This window comes from Miscanthus floridulus, chromosome 19 (assembly GCF_019320115.1).
Source record: "Miscanthus floridulus cultivar M001 chromosome 19, ASM1932011v1, whole genome shotgun sequence".
Lineage (NCBI taxonomy): Eukaryota > Viridiplantae > Streptophyta > Magnoliopsida > Poales > Poaceae > Miscanthus > Miscanthus floridulus.
Window position 1 is genome coordinate 16,577,824 of NC_089598.1, and position 22,389 is coordinate 16,600,212.

Here is a 22,389-nt window from a genome sequence, read left to right on the forward strand (position 1 = left end):
GCCGAGCAACGATGGCCACCAATTTGGCTTTTCCTGTGCTGTCCGTTAGTTCGCCGCCGTATTATGGGATTTGGGGGTAAGGCTCAAAGCAACGGTAGCAGTTCAATCAAATGCAATTTCTAACTCGCCTTAACCTCCTCTATCTGGTGCTCATCTCGGCTTGGTCAGGGACTTCACCGGTGACGAGCTGACATGACCGCACCATGCTTAGAGTGCCATAGCCCTTCACCGCGCACGTGGCCAGCTCCTGACGACACCATAGCTGTGTCCAGGGTAAGGTCCTGATGCTCCCTCGTATTTTTGTTTCCGTCTTTGAAGTCGTAAGTTGCCGGAGCGCGTGCGCCGCCGCCGGTGAACTACGTAGGCACGGGCAGTTGCGCCCGCCCCCGTCGGGTGTCCTGGTTTCACCTAGGTCGCTCTCCACGGCCATGTAGTCTCCATGTGGGAGCCCGTGCGCCTCGTCGCTCATTCCGCGCCGCCGGCGAGCCCTTCCGGCCAAAGTCAGTGCCAGCCGGCCATGTCCAGCTGCGCTGCTCTGCTTTGGAGTTACGCAGGGACCACGATTTGTAAATATGAACAAGAGAATGGGCTACTATGATAAGACTAAGAGAGTATTGAATAGTGCTATTGGTAGCTTCGTGAATAGAAAAGAAAATGGGGACCTTTTAGCAAAACGTTAGCACCCGCGCTGGATTCCAGATTGGAGTAGGCCACGCACTAGGCTGGCCTGCCGCCGACCGCTGTTGGGCCGCTCGTGCTGTCCCCGCGTTGGGCCGCCGTTAGCCTTCTGCCTGGGCCACCGTTGCTCTCGCTCGATGGGCCAGCTGGTGCCACCCCACGCTGGGCCAGCCGGTTGACCGGGTGTTTGGGCTACTCGCGCGGTTATCACCGCTGCTGGGCCGCCCATGCTGTTCGCTGCTGCTGGGCCATTGTCGCCAGCCCTTTTCATATCCTAAGTGCTTTTTCTAAATAGGCTTCTAGTTTAAATTGTAAAATCAATATAAAATAGTGTAGGAATCCAAAAAATTGTAAAACTAGTTTTGTTAGTCTCCTAAAATCATGATCTATCTAATAGTGTATTTTGTTCACATAGTTTGATAATATTCTTGGAAGCTATATAATTAATTCAAGGTACTTAATATTGTAAAAATGTAAACTTATAGGAATTGTTATGGTAAATTGGTAATAGTGTTGGATCTGAAAATTCTACAGTAGGCTCCTAGCAATATTAGATACTCACCGTAATTTTTGTAGCTCTAGAATAATTAATTGCTAAATAGACAATGATGCCCTATTTCGAATAAAGGTTTAATTGATAGAACAGAATAAAGAAACAACCTCGGTGTATATAACAGAAATTATGGTTGGGAAATAACGCCTTATCCGACAACATGTATATGTAGCCTAAGTACGGTCATCGTTAGAACTAGCTCGTTAACCCGAGAGGCATACGTCGTATTTTACGAGTCACGATTGTAGTTGATTAATTACATTTTTGCATTACATCGCATGCATATCATATAGGTGCGATGATGGATCAACGGATCGATCGAAGGATGATTGGAAATCTAAAGATGGTATAAGGGTATTCTCACTAGGAGATGATGCAATGGGCTTTCTATTCAGAGGATGGTGGATGATCTGAAGATGCAGACACTAACTTTTTAATATATCTTACCCAGGCAAGCCCCGGTGCATAACCCCTACTTTTCTGTAGTTTAAAATATATATTTGTGCATTGAGTTTGAAGGAGTTGAATGAAATCCACTTGCATATATATATATATATATATATATATATATATATATATATATATATCCTATGAGTCTTACTAGTATGACAGGATTGAGCAGATTGCTATGCTACAGGACTCCAGTAGAAGTCGAGTGATTGCATGTCACTCGCGAGAGATAGGAAATATATTACTGAATCATTATCACTTGGAAAATATAAATGGTGGAAAGGAAAATGATGACCGAGCAAGGATATGGTTTGGGTATTGGTGGATGTAAGAAGTTGTGTCACCGCAGATACGGGGCATAGCTTGGTTACACCGTTTTTTTCCTGTTTGTGTTGGTTAAGGACCGATCGTTGCATAAGCCATCGAGGCAAGTCATAGATCTTATTATCCCGAGCATATACTTGTGTATGGGTGTTTGGAAGACTTGTTGCTCTCTTGTCACGGATTCGGCTCTTTTTGGACCGACTGATTGGAGGCGGGGATGGTGGAGGTCCTTGGATCGCACTAAGTCCGAGACTCAGGGGCGGGGGCTTGGGGTCCAAGTTTGGACGGGGACCTAGACACCTGGGATAGGAGAGTGATGGGTTGGTCCTACTTGTACCTTGGGTACAAGCGGGGCGTGTGTTTTTGGGGTACCCAGCTGGGGGCATTGATTCGCGAATCACCGGGCAATCCAGTACAGCTTGTTTCATGTTTAGCATCGTAGTAAGAACTGAAGATAAAAGATGGAAGATGGAAAAGAAAATCTGATTGCTTACCACCTGCTTGAAAGTAGTGCAGGTGCTTACATAGAATGGTTAGTTAATGAACCAATGCGGCTATTAATAAAAATCGAATATAAGGACGCACGCTTAGTAATGCTTCCTACAAATGCAATAAACCCACAAGCCAAATAGCCTTGCATATCCTTGGAGTCTTTTCTTTTCTCCTGTCGGGTAAGTCTTGATAAGTACAATTAAGTACTCAGGGTTTTATTTCCCCTATTGCAGGTGACAGGTGGAGGCTTGAGCTGACTTTTGTGCGTGGATTCCTCCTGGTGGGCTCAGAGAGGATTTCCTTTACATTGCGATCGTAGTTATTATTTATAACTCTCACCAAATGCTTTTATAAATGAAAGTTTCATAATCTATTGTCGTAGTTTATATATCAATACTTCATCCTGCCATGATTAGATGATTATTTCCACTGTTAATTTAAATTATTCATAACTCTGATAATATGATTACATCCCGCTATTATAATAATAAATATTATACTCTAATGTTGTACTACCAGTGATGTAAGAAATGGTTAAGAATGATGTAAGCTTTATTCTCTCATTTGTGATCCTAATGGAGAAAATGTGGATTTTTGGGTTCTCCCCTGGGGTGTGCCCGACGGAACTGAGTAATTTAGTGTTCTCCCTCGAGTGCTTAGTGTCTAATGGAAGACGAGCACTCCTGTGAGGCATTAGATTAGGCGGTTCTGCCACAAATGCCATGGAGGATGGGAGAAATGGGATACCCTATCCCCCTATCTCATGTTTATGATTGAGAAGGTCTCTGGCTACAAATTTAAGAAAGATGGTCTTCACACTATCTACAAAAATTGAGAAGACCCGAGGGATAGGTGCTAGCAGGGCAGTGAGACGCTCTCCATCAATTGTGGATGTGCCTGAGTCATCCCGCTCTAGGCCTCGCAAGGAAAAGAAGATGGAGAAATTTGGGAAGTGGATCAACGCCATCTTCATCACATGCACTTATGCAGCGAGGACCGTATATCAGGACCGGTTAGAGAACTATCAAGCCAACTGAGAGGCTAGAGAGCATGTAGGGCTAAAAGGTCCTAATATGGCTAGAGAGGGGGTGAATAGCCTATTTAAAAATCTACAAACCAACTAGAGCAATTTGATTAGTAAGACAAATAGCTAAAAGCAAACTTGCTCTAGCTCTACAAAGGTTGCAAGCCACCTATCCAATAATTCTAGTTACTATAATCACTAGACACATAATTTACTAAGTCACTACTCACTAAGAGCTCTCATACTTGTTTCACTAAAGAGCTCCACTAGATGAACTTAAACTATAAAACAAGCTCTTAATTCTAGGTACACTAAAGAGCTTACTACAACTAGTTTGAGAGAATATAAATGAGTGAGTAGGCTGATTATACCGCTGGGTAGAGGAGTGAACCAATCACAATATGAATATTAAATCAATCACCTGGAGAATACCAAAGGGAAAGAGACAATCAATTTTCTCCCAAGGTTCACGTGCTTACCAACACGCTATATCCCCGTTGTGTCGACCAACACTTGGTGGTTCGGTGGCTAAGAGGTGTTGTATGAACCTCGTCCATACAATTAGACACCGCAAGAACCTACCCACAAGTGAGGTAACTCAATGACATGAGCAATCTACTAGGGTTACCTTTCGGCGCTCCACTGGGGAAGGTACATGACCCCTCATAATGGTCGGGAGATGGCCATGAACAATCACCAACTCATGCCAATCCTCCTCCACTGCACCAAGCCATCTAGGTGGTGGCAACCACCAAGAGCAACAAGCGAATCTGGCAGCAAAACACGAACACCAAGTGCCTCTAGATGCAATCACTCAAGCAATGCACTTGGATTCTATCCCAATCTCACAGATGATGAATCAATGATGGAGATGAGTGGGTGGGCTTTGGCTAAGCTCACAAGGTTGCTATGTCAATACAAATGGCCAAGAGGGTGAGTTTAAGCCAGCCATGGGGCTTAAATAGAGAGCCCCCATGAATAGAGTCATTGGCTCTTTGTTCCCTGAAAAATTAGGGCAACTGGACGTGCCGATCAGATCGACTGGACGCAGGACCCTAGCATCCGGTCGCACGATGCACGCCACATGGCAACCACTTCAAACGCTGATCGCTCAATCTCAACGGTCATTAGTACATTTAACTTGTGACCTAACGCTCTATGGTGTATGACCGGACGTAGGACCCTAGCGTTTGGTCACTTCCAATAAGGTACCACTCGCGATCAGACACGTCCGGTCATGCTCGACCGGACGCGCCCAGCGTCCGATCACTCTCCCTCTTCTCTATGTGCTACCACATCAGCATAACCGGACACTGAATAGTGTTCAGCTTGCGCCCAGTCACCTGTGTTCGGTTAAGAGACCAAGGATGGCCTTCACTGTGCGCCACTGACCGAACATAGGACCCCCAATGTCTGGTCACTGCGTGACTAGCATTCAGTGCACTCTCTAAAACCCTATATTTTCTGTATAGGGCGCCGGTGACACTGCTGGTGAAGTTTCGAACCCTTGCTCCCAAGTGCTAAACACAATGTGTATCATCTTTGTGCATGTGTGTTAACATATTTTCACAATCATTTTCCAAGGGTGTTAGCTTTCCACTAGATCCTAAATGCATATGCAATGAGTTAGAGCATCTAGTGGCACTTTGATAACCGAATTTCGATACGAGTTTCACCCCTCTTAATAATACGACTATCGATCCTAAATGTGATCACACTCTCTAGATGTCTTGATCACAAAACCAAAAATATCCTAACAATTTCACCTTTGCCTTGAACTTTTTGTTTTTCTTTCTTCTTCTCCAAGTCCAAGCATTTGATCATCACCATGCCATGATCATCATCATGTCATGATCTTCATTTGCTTCATCACTTGGAGTAGTGCTACCTATCTCATAATCACTTTGATAAACTAGGTTAGCACTTAGGGTTTCATCAATTCACCAAAACCAAACTAGAGCTTTTAAGGGTTGCCACCTCTTTCTCCAGTTTTGTTACCGCTAAGATTTGATGACCTCCCTAGCCTATTCGACATAGATTTAGAGGATGAGGAGGAAGAGGAAGAGCAGCAGGAGTAGCCAGAGCTTTATCCTCACATGAGTTTGAGGACCGCCTTGCAGTCCATGAGGAGGAGCACCAGGCATGAGCACCACACTTCGACCACTCATCGCAAAGGGAGGGTGGTGGTGTCTTCTTCTTCCTCCTCCTCCGACGATGATGATAATGGTGGAGAGGAGGATGTTGCAGGTGCTAGTGGAGCTACTGGTGGGGATGATGTCGATTGGGACACCATCCAAGAGGATGAGGAGTGAGTATTGGTCATTCTTCTTTTCTTCTCTTTTTGGTGCTTTATGCCAAAAGGGGAGAAAATTAGAGGGGTCAATAACTTTTTCGATGCCATGGAGAGGAGGTTGCTGCAGCTAGAGTCATATTCGTATCCATTTAGAGTAGTCTTCGTTAGGTGAGAGTTTGAGAGTCCATTAGAAACACTATTTATGTAATAATGTTACTTAAGTACTTTTTATATGTGTGAGATATGGACATATATTAATCTATGTTGTCGCTTGTGATACAATTGTGCTAGAATGTATATCTTTATATGTATCACATGATGTGTGGTTTCTGTTCTGATCTGTGCTGTTATAGTAAGTGCGGCACTACCGCACTAGAGTGGTCGAAGTGTGGCGCTCTGGTGCGGCAGTGCCGCATAGTGCGGCACTACCACACTTACTGTAATAGCACAGATTAGAACAAACACCACACATGCGGCACTACTGCACCCAGTTGCAACAACAAACTATGTTGTGCATAAATTGTCATTTGCATAATATTTTATATACCTGACACAGTATGCAGCACCCCACAGAAGCATGGATGTAGAGGAAACCCCATCACTTTCACTAAATGTGAATCTTGACTTCTTATGTTAATTTGAGAATTCAATTCTCTATTCACATACTTAGGGGGAAGCACTATACCCAAGGCTCAAAAATCTCATTATTTATTTCATATCTTTTTTAAGCTCTAATTGGGTTGTCATCAATCACTAAAAAGGGGGAGATTGAAAGTGCAATCAAGCCCTAATTATGGGTTTGATGATAATGACCACGCAATTAGAGAACTAATGAGATTTATCGAGATGACAAGTAGGGAATTCATGTTCGAGGATACTACACGAAACAGAGGAGCCTCCAATTACAAATGTAGATGGCTTCAAACTCAAAGGAGGTTTAAATTCTTTTATATTTTGAATTAGAGTATAGGAAAAGTCATACTATAAAGGGAGACACAATGCTTAAGCTAATATGTACTACCAAGTGCTCAAATATACACATGCATCTTCAGATTCACAGCCAAGACAGTCTACACTTCACTCTTACACTTATTGTCTTGTGTGGTGCGGCACTGCCGCACTTGAAGAGAGGCACTATCGCAGTGTGGCACTGTCCAAGTGTGACACTACCACACTTAAGCCACGGCACTACCGCGACTTAAGTGACCGTTGGGGGCTAGGGGTATTTATACCCTTCCTCTTCCTTCCCAACGGTACACTGCCTCTTCTTCCTCACTTTAGCATGCCCAAAATAGAGTAGGAGCTCTGTCTCTCTCTCTCCCTCCATTGTTGACCTCAAGTCCCCAAGCAAATTCATTGATTTCCCCATCAATCCTTGAGAGAAAAGGCTCTAAAACTCGATTAGAGAGCAGCTCCGTTGATTCCCCAACTCTAAAGAGCACTTGGTTCATGTTTTGATTGGCGGTTGTGTTTGTTACTCTTGAAGCTTGGCTCCTAGCCGGCTAGAGCGTCGCCTGTAGAGCTTGCCAACTTGTGTGGCAGCCTTGGGAGGTTTGTAACCATCTCTTGAAGCTAGTAAACTCGTCCCTCATCTCAAGAGTTAAGTCTCTTGACTTAAGAACGAGGAAGGGTTGGAAAGCCCGAAGCCTTAGTGGCTAACCTCAATAACGTAGAGGTAGGCAAGCCTTGGTGGCGAGCCGAACCATGGGATAAATCATTGTGTCACTTGTGCTTGATTTACATTACTTGCATGACATATTGTGGTTGAGGTGATTTCTAGGGTTTCTAATTGATGTACTTGTGTGTGGTGTTTCTACTACTGCTAGCTCTTGATCTGTGATTGTCATACCTGCAGTAAGCTAGAAAATTTCTTCGATCTAAGTTTTTATTCATGGATTTTGAACTGTGACTTGAAGTTGTCTGCAGGTGCGGCAGTGCCACTGCTCTGGCCCGGTAGTGCTGCAGCCCGGTAGTGCCGTCCTCCAGAGCGGTAGTGCCGCATGGTGAATTTGATAAAAAATTTAAGTATTTGCTTTAACGGACCTATTCACCTCTCTATAGGCCAACCAGAGATTCTACGCAAACACTCCTAAGCCTCTGTCTCAAAAGCCAAAAACGAAACAAGCAGTATCCATTCGTCCGGGGTACAACATTTTTAAATTTATATATAAAAGTATTGATTTATACTATGCAATAAATGTTAGTATATTATTAATTATGAAATATAAATTTATAATTAACTTATTTGTATATATAAATATCGATATTATTTTTGTCTTATCAAATTTGAAAGAGTTTAATTTCTAAAAAAAAGCACAATAGATACTTCCTCCGGTTTAAAATAAGTGTCCATCTCACATTTAAAAGAGTTAGGAAATCTCATGTTTAACTAAAATTATAGAAAATTATATCAATATTTATATTTGTAAATATGTTTATATTATGAAAATATATGATATGATTTACCTAATAATATTCGTATTTAATATAGTTTTGGTATATATTTAGTGAAATTTAAAAAAAAACTTGACTTATTAGAATACGAGATGTGTACTTATTTTAGGAGTGAAAGAGTATTTATTTATTAATTATTTTTAGAAGTGAGGAAGTACTCTAGCTCCAATAAATAGTTCCATTCTCCTGAGAGCAAGTAGAATACTATGGTGTAAGGGCCTCTTTGGCACGGCTTATGCCGGCTTTGGCTTCATCTATTTTACGCAAATCGAGGCACTGTAACGTGAAGCCGTTTTGTAAGCCAGGGTTAAAATGAACTAGAAGTCAGAAAAAGTCAGTTTTTCTGGCTTCACCGGTGAAGCCGTTTTGGATGAGACGTACCAAAGGGGGCTTAAGTCTGCTAAATGCCAAGGTAAAGGAGAGATAAAAGGAGAAAGCAGAAGTGAACTCTATACAAGGGGATCACCTGCTGTACTAGTGCGCTGAGAGGCCGGGATGCACGTCCCGCTTGACCCCTTCTTCTGCGAGGTGCTCTCGCACTTCGGCGTCGCCCTGAGCTAGCTCGTGCCCAACTGCTGGCGCATCTTGGTAGCCTTCCTCGTGCTCTCCCGCGCCGCGGCGTGCAGCCGCCGTCCGTGCCTATGTTCCTGCACTTCTTCTTGCTGCGCATGCTGAAGGTTAAGGGCCTATACTGTTTCGCGCCGAAGGACACAGCCGGTGTGCTCTTCACAAGGCTGCTGGATAAAATCAAGGGATGGAAAGGGGGCTTTTTCTTCCTGAAGTCGTCGACGCCGTGGCCGTGCCCCGTGCTCTAGGGCGAGCCGACCAAGAAATCCACTGATGATCTGGTGCTCACCAAAGAGGAGAATGTTAGAATTGATCTCATCCGTCTTGACCCAACGGTCGAGATGGACCCCTTGACCGCATCCTGATCGGGGGTGTCCACCCATCTACTGGCTGGTGGGCCCCCGTCGCACAGTGGCTATAAAGAGGAGGTGGGGCAAGTGGCTCAGGATACGAGGTTCACCACCGCCATAGCCCCACTGTCCTAACCCTAATTCGATCCAGAGGGTGGCACTGCCAGTGGTGGGAAGCACCATCGGACCACCGTAGCTCTACCCCGCCGGGACTCCGCCACCTCTACACCGTCACTGCCACACCACCACTGACACCGACGCCATGGACTCCTCGAGCTCATCCACCAAGCCTGATGGTATGTACCTCTCCCTTTCTCCTCTCTCACTCTCTCTGGATCCATGTGTTCTAGTTCTTTCATATCGAATGGAAGTCAAAATACCCACTGATCTACTCCTAGTCGATCCAAAAGAATTAACAATGGTATTAGAGCAGTCGATCTAGTGTGTGGATTATGTTAGGGGTAGCAGTGTAGAAGGAGATGAGTTAGATCTGGTTCGGATCGAAAGAAAAGAAATACAGAGGGTTCATCGAACCCTAAACCCTAATCAGGTGATAGAAAGAAAAAGAAAGAAGGGGATTCGAATTCAATTCGGATTACCCTAAAGAACCCTAACCCTAAAGAAATTGGACAGTCTGGGGGAAGTCTTACCAGGGCTTCCCCGCCGCCGTCACTACTGCCTCACGCGGGATGGAGCACCCACCACCGGCTTGCTAACGCGCGGGAAGAGAATCAAAAGAACAGAAAAGATAAGAACGGTTTAGATCCGTTTGGATCTAGACAAAGAAAGAAGGTTTTCTGAACTCTAATCCTAACTGGGTTAAGGAAAGAAGAAGAAAAGGGTTTTAGCCTAGAAGAGAAGCAAAACCGAACCCTAAATCCATGAAAACTCATGGGGAAGAAGAACAGTGAATCAAATCGGCCCTAACCCTAACTTGCTAAAACCCTAACCCTAATTCCAATCCCCGTCCCCAAATCGGATCAGATCCGAGTAGAAAAGGAGAAATATAGAAGGGGAAAAGGGGAAGAGGGAAACCTAGAGGGACTACCTCGCCGTTGTGCAGAACGGCGTGTGGGGAAAAGAGGGCCGGGCCAGCGGCTCTCCTCACCGGGCTCCGGCCAAAGGGGCGCCGTGGCCAGGCCACTCGATGGCGGCGTGCTCACCCGCTAGGGAGCGCGCACACCAGTGAGGGGGCTGGCGACAGCGTCGTTGCTCCATTGTTTCGCCTACTCCTCACTCGGTGGCTGGCTCCAGCTGCGCTGCGAAGAGAGAGTGGAGTGAGGCGAAGAGAGAGAGAGGGCCAAAGAGAATGAGGTTAGGGTTTCCTCGGGGGGGCACGGCGTTGGATTTTTAGCCTCCCAAAAATGGAGCTCGACCGTCGGATCCTGATTGACGGCCAGCGTTGCTTCGGGCTGAATAGAGCCCAGGCGGGCAAGAGGAATCCCGGCCCAGGCCCAGGTTGTGGCCTGGGCGCGGGGGAGAGGCGCCGCGAGCGCCACGCGCTGCTGCTGCTGCTGGGCCGCACTCGCGGGCAGGCCTTCGGGCCAAGCAGGCTTCAGGCCGGCCGGATTACTACTGCTGCAGGCCGGGCTAGAATGAATAGTAAATGATGTTTTGAAGTCTATGTATTTTCAGCAGCATATTTGAATGAATTTTGATCAATTTGAAGGTTTAAATTTCTGGTAAAATTGCACCAACGTGTTAGATTTTCCAGAGAGTAGAAAAGTACAGTAAAATGCTTCTGAAAAGTATATAAAGAAATTTTGTCAAGTTTCCGCTGCAAAGTTAAAGATGTTGTCTTCTTATTAAATTCGAACTAACGGGAGAATTTAATTTGAAGAGCAGTTATAGTTATCCAGTAAATGATGAAAAGTTTATCCTCAAGTTAAAATTGGAACCAACTGGAAAATTTTTAATTGGAGGAATAGTCGGTTGATAGTTAAGTTAAATTATGGTATTGTTATTTTCTGACCAACGTTGATGGTAACAATATTATAAGTTTATTTATGAGTTTAAGTTTAAAGTTAAATTATGGTATTGTTATTTTCTGACCAACGTTGATGATAACAATATTATAATTCTATGAGTTTTATGTTTAAAGTTTAAATCTCTGATGAATTTTGCATCAAAGTGACCAATTTTCAGAGAATAGATAAAGGTCAAGGAATGCTCTTAAACTAGAGAAATGTATTTTCATGTTTCCGCTGCAATGAAGTTGATTGTCTTCTAATTAAATTCGAACCAACGGGAGAATTTAATTTTGAGGAGCAGTTCTATGTTTTCAAGATTATTGAATTTCTATACGTTAATTTCATTTCTGCCCAACGGTGATGTGGAATTAATGTAGAAGAATGATGTTTTATTCTATTTCTGCTCAACGGTGATATAGAATAGAACATAAAGATTTCAAAGTTTAATGAGCATTATTATTGAATATTTTTTCAGACAAAAGACCTCCATGCTTTCATTCTTGAAGGCAGTAAGAGAAATGAGCTGGGTACTTATGACTTAGATGATGAAATGCCTAAAGGCAAGTTATGTATGAAAGAATGCCATTGTTTAAGAAACTATGTTCTCTTTAAAGAATGGCTTCAAAAGAAAAGAATTCTAGGATATTGATCCAAGAAAAGAGATAGATCAATGAGAGTCTTCATTGAGAAATGCCTTTTATGTACTCTCTGTGAAGAATAATTTATTTTTAGTTTCACTTATGAGAGTTGTAAAAGTCATATACATGTTTAATTTGACTAACATTGGATTACACATGTGTGTTAAAGAATATTTGGATTTATTTCTAAATTTGATGATTGAATACGAGCCAATCCTGGCAATTATGTCTGTTCAAGAGAATTATCTCGCATGGCAGGAAAAAGTTTGTGATAGTACCCGCATGGCGGGAAAAGTTTGAGAAAATACCCGCATGGTGGGGTAAAGTTGGCATAGTACATATGTTAACCAATTCTGCATGGCGGGAGAGTTTGGCATAGTACTTATCCCGCATGGAGGAAGGAGGATGTTATGATTCATGTGCTCTAAAGAAATATCCCGCACATGGGGAGAAGTTTGGGATAGCTCTTATGCTATTCTAGTATTTACTGTACACTCTGATTGTGTCATGGTCATAAGTACTCAATGAGTTTGAGAACAAAAGAAAGTTGCATGTGAACCAAAAGATAAGAATGATATGCAAGTGTGAATTGCAGAAGTATTGATAATAATAGACTATGTTGAGTTTTGAAGTGTAATGAGGAAAATGTACTCCCATATGAATTTTGTTTGCATGATGTAATCATGTGGATGAAGTAAGTAATCAAAGTTTCCTCATTCACAAGAGTTTTGAATGTTTCAAAATTGTGGTAGAAAAGTTCATACCACATTCCGAGGGGGAGAAATGTAAGATTAATTAAGAAAGACAATTAAGAAAGATACTTCCCTATACTTCAGATAATGCAATGCATACTATGCATTAAAGGTAAAAGTGATTTATAAAAGATGAGTGTGATCGTTGAGGGAGTAAGACGATCATAATAACGATACCCCTAAAGTAAAGAAATAGCTAAATTCCTAGACTTTTTACAGTTCTGATAGGAAGATAGCATAGTCGGCTAGTATTCATATTGGACGAGTCTCAAAGTTATTAAGGCGGTGCTTAAAGCACCATTTGAGTTTTGAAAGATTAAACCCAAAATAAGAAATTTGAAGATACACCATCTTTAAAGAAGATGGAGTAATCCGGGGGAGCATGGTATGTAGATACCTAAGGCTTGAATAGAAGTGGGATTACATATTCACTAAAATGTTTTAGAGCAACAAATTGCTTAATACATGTTGATGTTGTATGACATATACAACACCTGATGTTAGCTCTTAAAGAAGATGAATAAGTAAATAAGGATCTTGTGATATAGGAGGCTATAGAACAATTGCCTTTTGGCAATGAAGAGTAATAATAGCCCCATATGAAAGAAGTGCCATGAGGCCCTAGAAAGTCTCAAAGAATAAGAAAATAAGATATTTCTAGCGACTAAGAAGTAAAAGTTAAGGAAGAAATTCAAATAGAGAGTGATTCTACCTCATTTGAAGAAGCCATGAGAGACGTTCACTCGTCTAAATGGCAAGAAGTAAAGGAACATGAAATGAAATCGATAAATACCAACGATGTTTGGGACTTAGAAGAAATTCCTAATGAAGCCAAAACAGTAGGCTATAATGGGTTTACAAGACAAAGGTGACTCCAGAGGGAATATAGAAAGATATCCAAAGGGAATATGGAAAGCTTTAAAGCGCCACTTGTGGTGAAATGATTTACATAAAGAGAAGGAATAGATTATAATGAGCATGCAAGGATTCTTTTAGAATCATAATAGTATTAGTGGTACATTACGATTTATAGTTACATCAGAAGGATGTAAAGACACATTCCTCAACGAGGATTTGTATGGAAAAGTTTATATGGCATAACTCAAAAGGTTTTGTCGTGGAACGAAAAGAACGTAAAGGGATGTTGCCTAAAAAAATCCATTTATGGATTAAAGTAAGCTTCAAGACAGTGGTTCTTGAAGTTTGACAGTACAATAAGAAAGTTTAGGTTTTAAAGAGAATGTAGAGGACAATTATATTTATGCAAAGTTTAAACATGGGAAATTTATTTTCCTAATCCTGCATGTGGTTTTAAAGAGAATGTAGAGCACCTTACTCGCTAGTAGTGGTGTTAATCTACTGTTGGAGAAGAAGCAGTTCTTGTCCTCAAGTTTCAATGAGAATGGTCTTGGTAAAGCATCATTCGTTCCAGGAATTGGAACTTACCGAGATAAAAGAAAAAAGGGTATTAGAACTATCTCAAGTGTATACTTAGAGAAGATTCTAAAGAAATAAAGTATATATGTGAATAAACCTGCGCCTGTTCCTATAGTCAAGGATAATAGTTTTTGGAACTTTCAGTGTTCCAAGAATAAATGTGAGATCGATCAAATGGACGTCATATATGCTTCAGTTGTTGGAAGCTTATTGAATGCTTATAAGCAAGAACTTACCCTAACACAGTTTATATATCCGGGATGTTTTTGGTAGAAGCCCAGTTCAGATATAGGTCACTGGAATGGAGTTGAGAATGTTTTGCAATTGTGTAAAGATTTATAGGCCTCATGGTGAGTAAAAAAGAATAAGTACTCTCAAATAGTTGTGGGTACAAATGTTAAATTTTGGCAAGATATTTAGTGAAACCCATATAGTAGCTAACACTCGCAGTTGGAGTTTTATTATGGAAAAGCTCCAAAGAAACAGTTGTGGTGTCATCAAAGATGCATACCCACAATATAGCTTGTTATGAGGCTTAAGGACAGGCGAAATGGTTAAAAGAACTTACACCCGGAATTGATAATGGTATACAACAGCAATAACCATTTAAGAAGTTCGCTCCTATAACAACGGTCAAATGTGCTGCTAAACACATTGACGTTAAAGTTATACGTTGTGAAGGAGAAAGTCCAGAATCATACTAAAAGTATTGAACATAAAAGTAACAAGCAAGTGCTTGCGGATTCGCGTACAAAAGGTTTACCACCCAGTGTGTTTGGTGAACACAGTCGATATGGGTTTATGGTATAGCCTATGATTTCCGGACAATAAAGGGCCCAAAAGTTGAAGAATCTGTTTCAGAACAGAGACGTGTATTGTAGCTGTTAAATCTATCGGCGATTGACCGTGACGATGAAGCATGTTCTATGCACTAGTCCGTGATGGAACAAATAAAAGTGAAAGGGATTAAAGTCAAAGTTTAAAGTGAAAGTATGAGTTGAGATCAAGGGGGAGAATGTTAGAATTGATCTCATCCGTCTTGACCCAACGGTCGAGACGGACCCCTTGACCGCGTCCTGATGGTCAAGACGGACCCCTTGACCGCGTCCTGATCGGAGACGTCTAGCCATCTACTGGTTGGTGGGCCCCCGTCGCACAGTGCCTATAAAGAGGAGGTGGGGCAAACGGCTCTGGATACGAGGTTCACCACCGCCACAGCCCCACTGTAACCCTAATCCGATCCAGAGGGTGGCACTGTCAGCGGCGGGAAGCACCACCGGACCGCCGTAGCTCCACCCCGCCGGGACTCCGTCACCTCTACACCGTCACTGCCACACCGCCACTGACACCGACGCCATGGACTCCTCGAGCTCGTCCACCAAGCCCGACGATCTATACCTCTCCCTTTCTCCTCTCTCGCTCTCTCTGAATCCATGTGTTCTAGTTCTTTCGTATCGAATGGAAGTCAAAAATACCAACTGATCTACTCCTGGTCCATCCAAAAGAATTAACAGAGAAGAGCGCGGTGGCGAAGCTGCTGCGTGCGCGCGGCGCCGCGCCGATCGATGTCCTGCTCCTGACTTACCTCAGCGAGGGCTATTCGGCCGCGGCAACGATGACCGCTAGTGCGCCAAAACCACCTACACCATCGCCTTTAGATCGTACTACTGGTGGCAAAGGTAAAATGTCGTACACCATCCTTGAGCTTTGAGCTTGACTACCGGTGGAGCAAATGACTCACTGCTGTGTCACTGTGAGCTAGGAATGGATCCATCAACCTATGCCATGACGAAGAACATGCGGGCAGAGAAGGCGGCCACCGAGGCGGCGGCAGCAGCGACGGTCGCTGCGAAGAATGAGCCCGGCTGCAGCGCCCCGCCGGGCTGGACACCGTCGTTAGGGAAGAAGAGGGCGGCGGAGGACAACACAAAGGAGGCCACTGGTCACGGGTCGGCTTCTGTCGCGCCCGGCTTCTGTACGCGCCAAAAATGAAAGCTGCAGCACGCACCGGACAGACATGACGGCGACACGATCGAGTGGGAGGCGGCGCAGCAGCTTCTGCAGGGCGTCGTCACGCCGGCGCGGGAGCGCGCGTTCTTGGTGGCGGATCCCTTCTCCGTCATCGCGACAAGCTACGTCGCGACGCTCCAGGTCCGATCCTGAATCCTGATAGTATATATGGCGGCGCATCGCGGCATGCGTGCACGTACTAATGTCGCTCGTGGCGTCGGCGCGCAATGCAGGCGGCGAACTACGCGACGTTCTCGTTGGGGCACGCGCTGAAGCTCCAGGAGGAGCTGGAGAAAGCCAAGGCCGAGCTCGCCGAGGCGAAGAAGGCGACTGCGGCCGAGGTGAAGAGCGCCAAGGCGGCGGCGGTGCAGGAGTTCTTGGGCTCCGAGGAGCACGAGCGCCGGCTGGTGGAGGAGGCGCTCAAGGGGTACGAGCGGGGCATGGAGGACATGAAGCGCGTCGCGCTGCGGCTCCGCCCTGACGTCGACGCGGCTCAGCTATTCGTGCCTCCTGGCGGGTTTCAGTAGCTGTGCCGTTTGGACGAACTAATTGCAGTGGAGCTTCTGTAAATTTCTAGGGTAGCTAGCAGCTCCCTGCAGGATTAGCTCGTCTTTTGGATCCGCCTTGACATGGTGATGATCTGTTTTGAACCAAATGTCCGTTCAGTAGGTTGACTTCCAGACGGTGTGGCTCTGTAGCTATACTAGCTGCTCTTGATGAATCCTTTTGTTGTCAAAATTGTGCTGCACGATGAGCACCGACTGCTGCTTCGCTAAAATACCCGGTCTATGTTTGTGCTATGTTAAGCCTCTCAAACTTTGACCATGTTAACACAGTAGAAGATACATATTTTTATGCTGAATTTAATGGAACTAAGTTGATGTTGCAGAAAGTTACATAAATATGAACAAAAACAGACTGCGTTTTAGAACAAATGTGGTAGATCGTTGTCTTCTCTTTTATTTCTACGTGATTCCTTCAATCTGTTTCTATCTGAACTCCAAGATGAAGCAGATCGTTGTCTTCTCTTCTATTTCTTGTCCTTCAGTGAAAGGCTAAAAATGCAGGGGTAATTATGTTTTTTCAGTCTCTTATAAGTTGACTACAGTCAACTGTGGGATATAAAGGTTGAAATTTGCCCCCAAAAATGCTATGTATGGGATATTCGATTTTGTGATGGCAAATCAGAGATAGGAAGAATTTTGCAGTGGCATGTGGGCAACTTCCTGTTCTGCAATGAAGAAACATCAGAAACAAACAACGATGCCAGCACATGAAACACTTTAATTTGGGAATTGGGAGGCAAATACCATCCCCATTTGACAACTAGCTGAATGGCGGACAGATTCATCACAATTTTCTCAGGTTACAGGCTTACGGCTTGCGAGCTGAGAAGATTTATATGCCATCCCCATTTGATAACTAGCTGATGCCGGACAGATTCATCACAATTTTCTCAGGTTACAGGCTTAATATATTGGTAGAAAGATCACTAATCTTTTCCTACTATGACTGACGCCACCTGCGCGTTCAAAAATCTTGCTCCGGCAGCTCTCTCATCCCATCCCAATTAATTGGTGATCACCAAAAATCACCCCAACCCCTCCGGTCATATAAGGTACTAAAACGTTTTTTCTAAAGCAAGTTCTCCCCCAACTGTAGCCGCTCCCCCCCCGGATTGGTACCCAGAACGAGGGCCAGGGAGGGGAAGGATGGCGCGACGACGGACGGGGATGCATCCGGCGAGGAGGTCCGCATGGGAGGGGCGTCCAGGGCGTGAGGCGCGACGGTGGAGGCGCTCGAGCTCGCACGTCCAGTCGCCTCTCCTCCATCCCGCCGCCACTGGGAGAGGTGGTGGAGGAGGAGGAGCCCGAAACGGCCACAGTGGAGGCCGCGTCCGCATGGAGGAAGAATAGCGGCGTCTGGCGGGGGAGACGGCCGCCGTAGACAAGTGGAGCCCATCTCTAATGGGATGAATTATTGGTGACCTGCTGGACCGGAGAAGCGCCTCGCCGACCGCCGCTTCCCTCCCCACCAACAGTCCAACACCAAGCCCGGCCACCCTTGCAACTGCGGCATGTCTTCCTCCTCCGCCTCCCATTCCTTGTCCTCCGTCCAAACCGTTGATCCCAAACCCGCCAGCGCCCAGGACACCACCGCCGACTACAGCGACCGCGACGATGACGGCGGCGGTGGTGGAAACGCGCGCTCATGGCCCGCGACGGAGCGCGTCGCCTCGTACCTCCGGAGCCAGAAGTCGGTGCACGCCCTCTGCGAGAAGTTCGGCGTCAACACGAAGGCGTTCACCCCGATCCCCGCCGGCGACCTACGCGCGTGCTCGCCTCCACCCGCAGGCTCCATCTGCTTGTATGCGGACGCGCTGGAGGTCGGGATGCGCGTCCCGCTCGACCCCTTCTTCTGCGAGGTGCTCCCGCACTTCGGCGTCGCCCCGAGCCAGCTGTCGCCCAACTGCTGGCGCATCTTGGCGGCCTTCCTCGCGCTCTCCCGCGCCGCCGGCGTGCAGCTGCCGTCGGTCCCCGTGTTCCTGCACTACTTCGCGCTGCGCGTGCTGAGGGCCTGTACTGCTTCTCGCCGAAGGACGCCTTCGGCATGCTCTTCACGGGGCTGCCGGATAAAATCAAGAGATGGAAGGAGGGCTTTTTCTTCCTCAAGTCGTCGGCGCAGTGGCCGTGCCCCGTGCTCTGGGGCGAGCTGACCAAGAAATCCACTGCTGATGCGGTGCTCACCAATGAGGAGAAGAGCGTGGTGGCGAAGCTGCTGAGTGTGCGTGGCGCCGCGCCAATTGATGTCCTGATTTACCTCAGCGAGGGCGATTTGGCCGCGGCAAGGATGACCCCTCGTGCGCAAAAACCACCTGTACCATCGCCTTTCTATCGTGGGGTGGACGACGCTTCCTCAGACCAGCGGCTTTATGTTTCGCGCTACGCTTTTAGCGACGGAAAGAGAAAAACGATATATATTTATCATTTTTGCTCGTGTGGCTCATCAGCTCCGCTGTACAGCTTGGATTCAAATCAGTAGGCCCAGGTAAAAAGACCTCCACTGCCTCTTGCATCTTTATCCTCCATGCGCGGCCCGGCCCCACTCCACTCTCCCTCCCTCCCCCGTCTTTCTCTGCCCCGTGCAACGTCCGCCCGTCACCGCCGCCGTGTAAACCGTCGCCCGCCCCCCACCTCTAGCTATGTCCCAGTCGCCCCCGAGCACTTTTGCGATGGAGTAAAGATATGTGCCTGCTTCGAGCCCTATCCGCGGTCTGCATTGCACTGTGTTTTGGGGATTAGTGTTAGGGTTCGTCGCTTTGATTCGGTTTTTCTCCATCTGTGCTTCGTAGGTAGCTTATGTAGTACTACTCCTTGCAATGGATTCTAGCGGGTGCCCCATTTGGTAAGTTCAATCTTTGACTACACTGGAAATGGTAGACTTGTTTAGAACCATGCCGTGTAGGATATTGTTCTAACTCGTTGGTTGTTTTGTTGTTGATTCATTCTGTCAGGATTGATTCTGGCAATGTGTTTAGATTAGTTGTTAAGGTTGGTAAATATGTCGCTGATGGGGAGTATGGGCTCGTACAAATGGTCGAGCAAGAGCACGAGTTGTGGTTGGATAGAACTGGGCAGTATACTCTGGAGAAATTTCATGATGAGATGGCCACAAAGATCATCTAGGGGCCATCACAAACACTATCAGTCTGGGTAGTTGACACTGACAGTGGTTCTGAATGAAAAGTGAGATGAGCATTTTCAGCAAATGGTAAAGGACAGATGGGGACAAATGGTTGCTTTTCTTGTAGTTGACGTTGTCAGTAAACATGCATACTCTAGTAATGATAGTTCTACGCGTAGATGTGTATCTAGTGTCACTACTGGTGAAAGCAGTGGAATTCCTGAAAATGTAGGAGGCAGTGGTTCTAATGTACCTGAGAATGCACAGGGTACTGGTGATACATGTAGTTGGCCACCTCCATCTGTGCATGCTGATATACCAGAGCCAGTGGATTAGGCAAGTGACTGGAAAGCCTTGCCCACATGCATTGGTTGTAATCACAACCCTGAGCCAACCTAATATGGACATGTATGTGCACAACTACTACTCAGTTGAGAAGTTCCAGGCTGCATACCATGGGATCATTCCCAGCATAATAGATAGAGGATAATGGCCAGAGGTGGACAAGGGCTTCAAGTTGTTCCCACCAAATATGAAGAAGAGAGGCCCAGGAAGGCAGAAGAAGAAAAGGCATCTGGCTCTATCTGAGAGAAGTGATAAAGCAAGAAGACAGGTCAAATGCCCTGGACGTGGTGAGTATGGCCACAGGTCTAGAAGCTGGGGGTGTTCACTGATTGGCACAAAAAAAAGATAATGTACTACCCCTACTGTTAGCTATAATTCTAACTGTTAACCACTGACCCTAACAACTACATTGCAGAAAAAAGAACTAAAAAGTTAGCCCCTAAACCTAGAAGGAAGAAGAGTAAGACAGATCCTACCCCTAGTGGAGGAAATACAACAAGAACAAGGGCAGCAGTGGCTAAAGAAGCAGCAGCTAAGGCAGCAAGGGAGGCTCTGGAAGCTGCAGCTGCTACAGAGAGAGAAGTCCTAGATATGGCGCCAATTGAGGTTGAACATGCACCGCCTTCAACCACTGCAGCAACTAGAAGGTATGCCCTACTTCAAAATACATGCTTGACCAAAACTTACTGATGCCATTCAGATAACATGTTTTGCATTCAACAGGAATCTCTGCTGGGATCTACAAGTTGTGAATGAGGTAGATGAAACAGCAAGTGCATCTGTGGACCCACCACCTAAGAAAATGACTCTAAGGAAGAAGCAGCTAGCTACAAAGGTGAGGAAGAGCCCAGTCAACAAAAAGAAAAAATAAGAGCACCATCAAGGACAAATTCATTTAGGTTGTAAAGGACCAAAAATTGTCGCTTTTGTGTAACTAAGGCCTTCTGTTGGCCAGAACATGGATATGTATGTGGCCAAAAACAATGTATGTGGCTAGCTCAGTGTGTGTGGCCAGAACAATGTGTGTGGCAAAACTTTGTGTGTTTCATATCACTAGATTTAGTACTGCTGGTTAATGTCATTTAATGAATGTGTTTCATCTCATCATTGTGTTTGAGGTTATTTGGTTTATGCTAGCTGGTTACTTTGTACGATGAGTTATGGTTAATGGTTTGTGTACTGTTGCTATGTTTTGATATGCCCAAAATCCGGCACTGAACACAGACACATTCAACCAGAAATTTCATTTCCATTCAAGCACATTTTGTATTTCCATTCATCCATACATTATCACTTCATTACACCATACATCAGTACAAATCCTAATGTGGCGGTTTACACGGCGGTGGTGGCGGCGGTGACGAGCGGGCGTTGCACAGGAGCAGAGAAAAACAAGGGAGGAAGGGAGAGTGGAGTGGGCCAGGCCGCGCGGGGGAGGATAAAAACGCCAGGAGCAGGGGAGGTCTTTTTACCTGAGCCTGCCGACTCGGATCCGAGCTTGACAGTGAAGCTGGCGAGCCACGTGAGCAAAAGTGATAAATGTGTATCATTTTTCTCTCTACGTCGCTAAAAGTGTAGCGCTAAATATAAAACTACTGTTTGAGGAGGAGCCGTGGTAAAAAATATCCCCCTATCGTGCTACTGGCGCCAAAGGTAAAATGTCGTACACCATCCTTGAGCTTTGAGCTTGACACCCGGTGGAGCAAATGAGTCACTGCTGTGTCACTGTGAGCTAGGGATGGATCCTTCAACCTATGCCATGATGCAGAGCATGCGGGCAGAGAAGGCGGCCGCCGAGGCGGCGGCAGCGGCGAAGGTCGCCGTGAAGAGTGAGCCCGGCTGCAGCGCCCCGCCGGCGGCGGAGAACAACACAAAGGAGGCCACTGGTCACGGGTGGGTGTCTGTCCCGCCCGGCTTCTCCACGCGCCAAAACCGAAAGCTGCAGCACGCCCCGGACAGACATGACGGCGACACGGTCGGGTGGGAGGCGGCGCGGCAGCTTCTGCAGGGCGTCATCACGCCGGCGCGGGAGCGCTCGTTCTTGGTGGCGGATCCCGTCTCCGTCATCGCGACGCTCCAGGTTCGATCCTGATCCTTGGCGGCGCCTCGCGGCGTGGGTGCACGTAGTAATGCAGGCGGCGAACTACGCGACGTGCTCGTTGGGGCACGCGCTGAAGCTCCAGGAGGAGCTGGAGAAAGCCAAGGCAGCGGCGGTGGAGGCACTCAAGGGGTATGAGCGGGGCATGGAGGACATGAAGCGCGTCGCGCTGCGGCTCCGCCCTGACATCGACGCGGCTCAGCTGTTCGTGCCTCCTGGCAGGTTTCAGTAGCTGTGCCGTTTGGACGAACTAATTGCAGTGAAACTTCT

General features: G+C 45.9%; 2 pseudogenes; both read left to right on the top strand.

Moving 5' to 3' along the window:
* The first annotated feature begins 5,644 nt into the window (after positions 1–5,644).
* LOC136525635 (uncharacterized) lies at positions 5,645–16,519 on the top strand (annotated as a pseudogene).
* Positions 16,520–17,663: 1,144 nt separating this feature from the next.
* LOC136525216 (uncharacterized) lies at positions 17,664–22,351 on the top strand (annotated as a pseudogene).
* Positions 22,352–22,389: the final 38 nt, after the last annotated feature.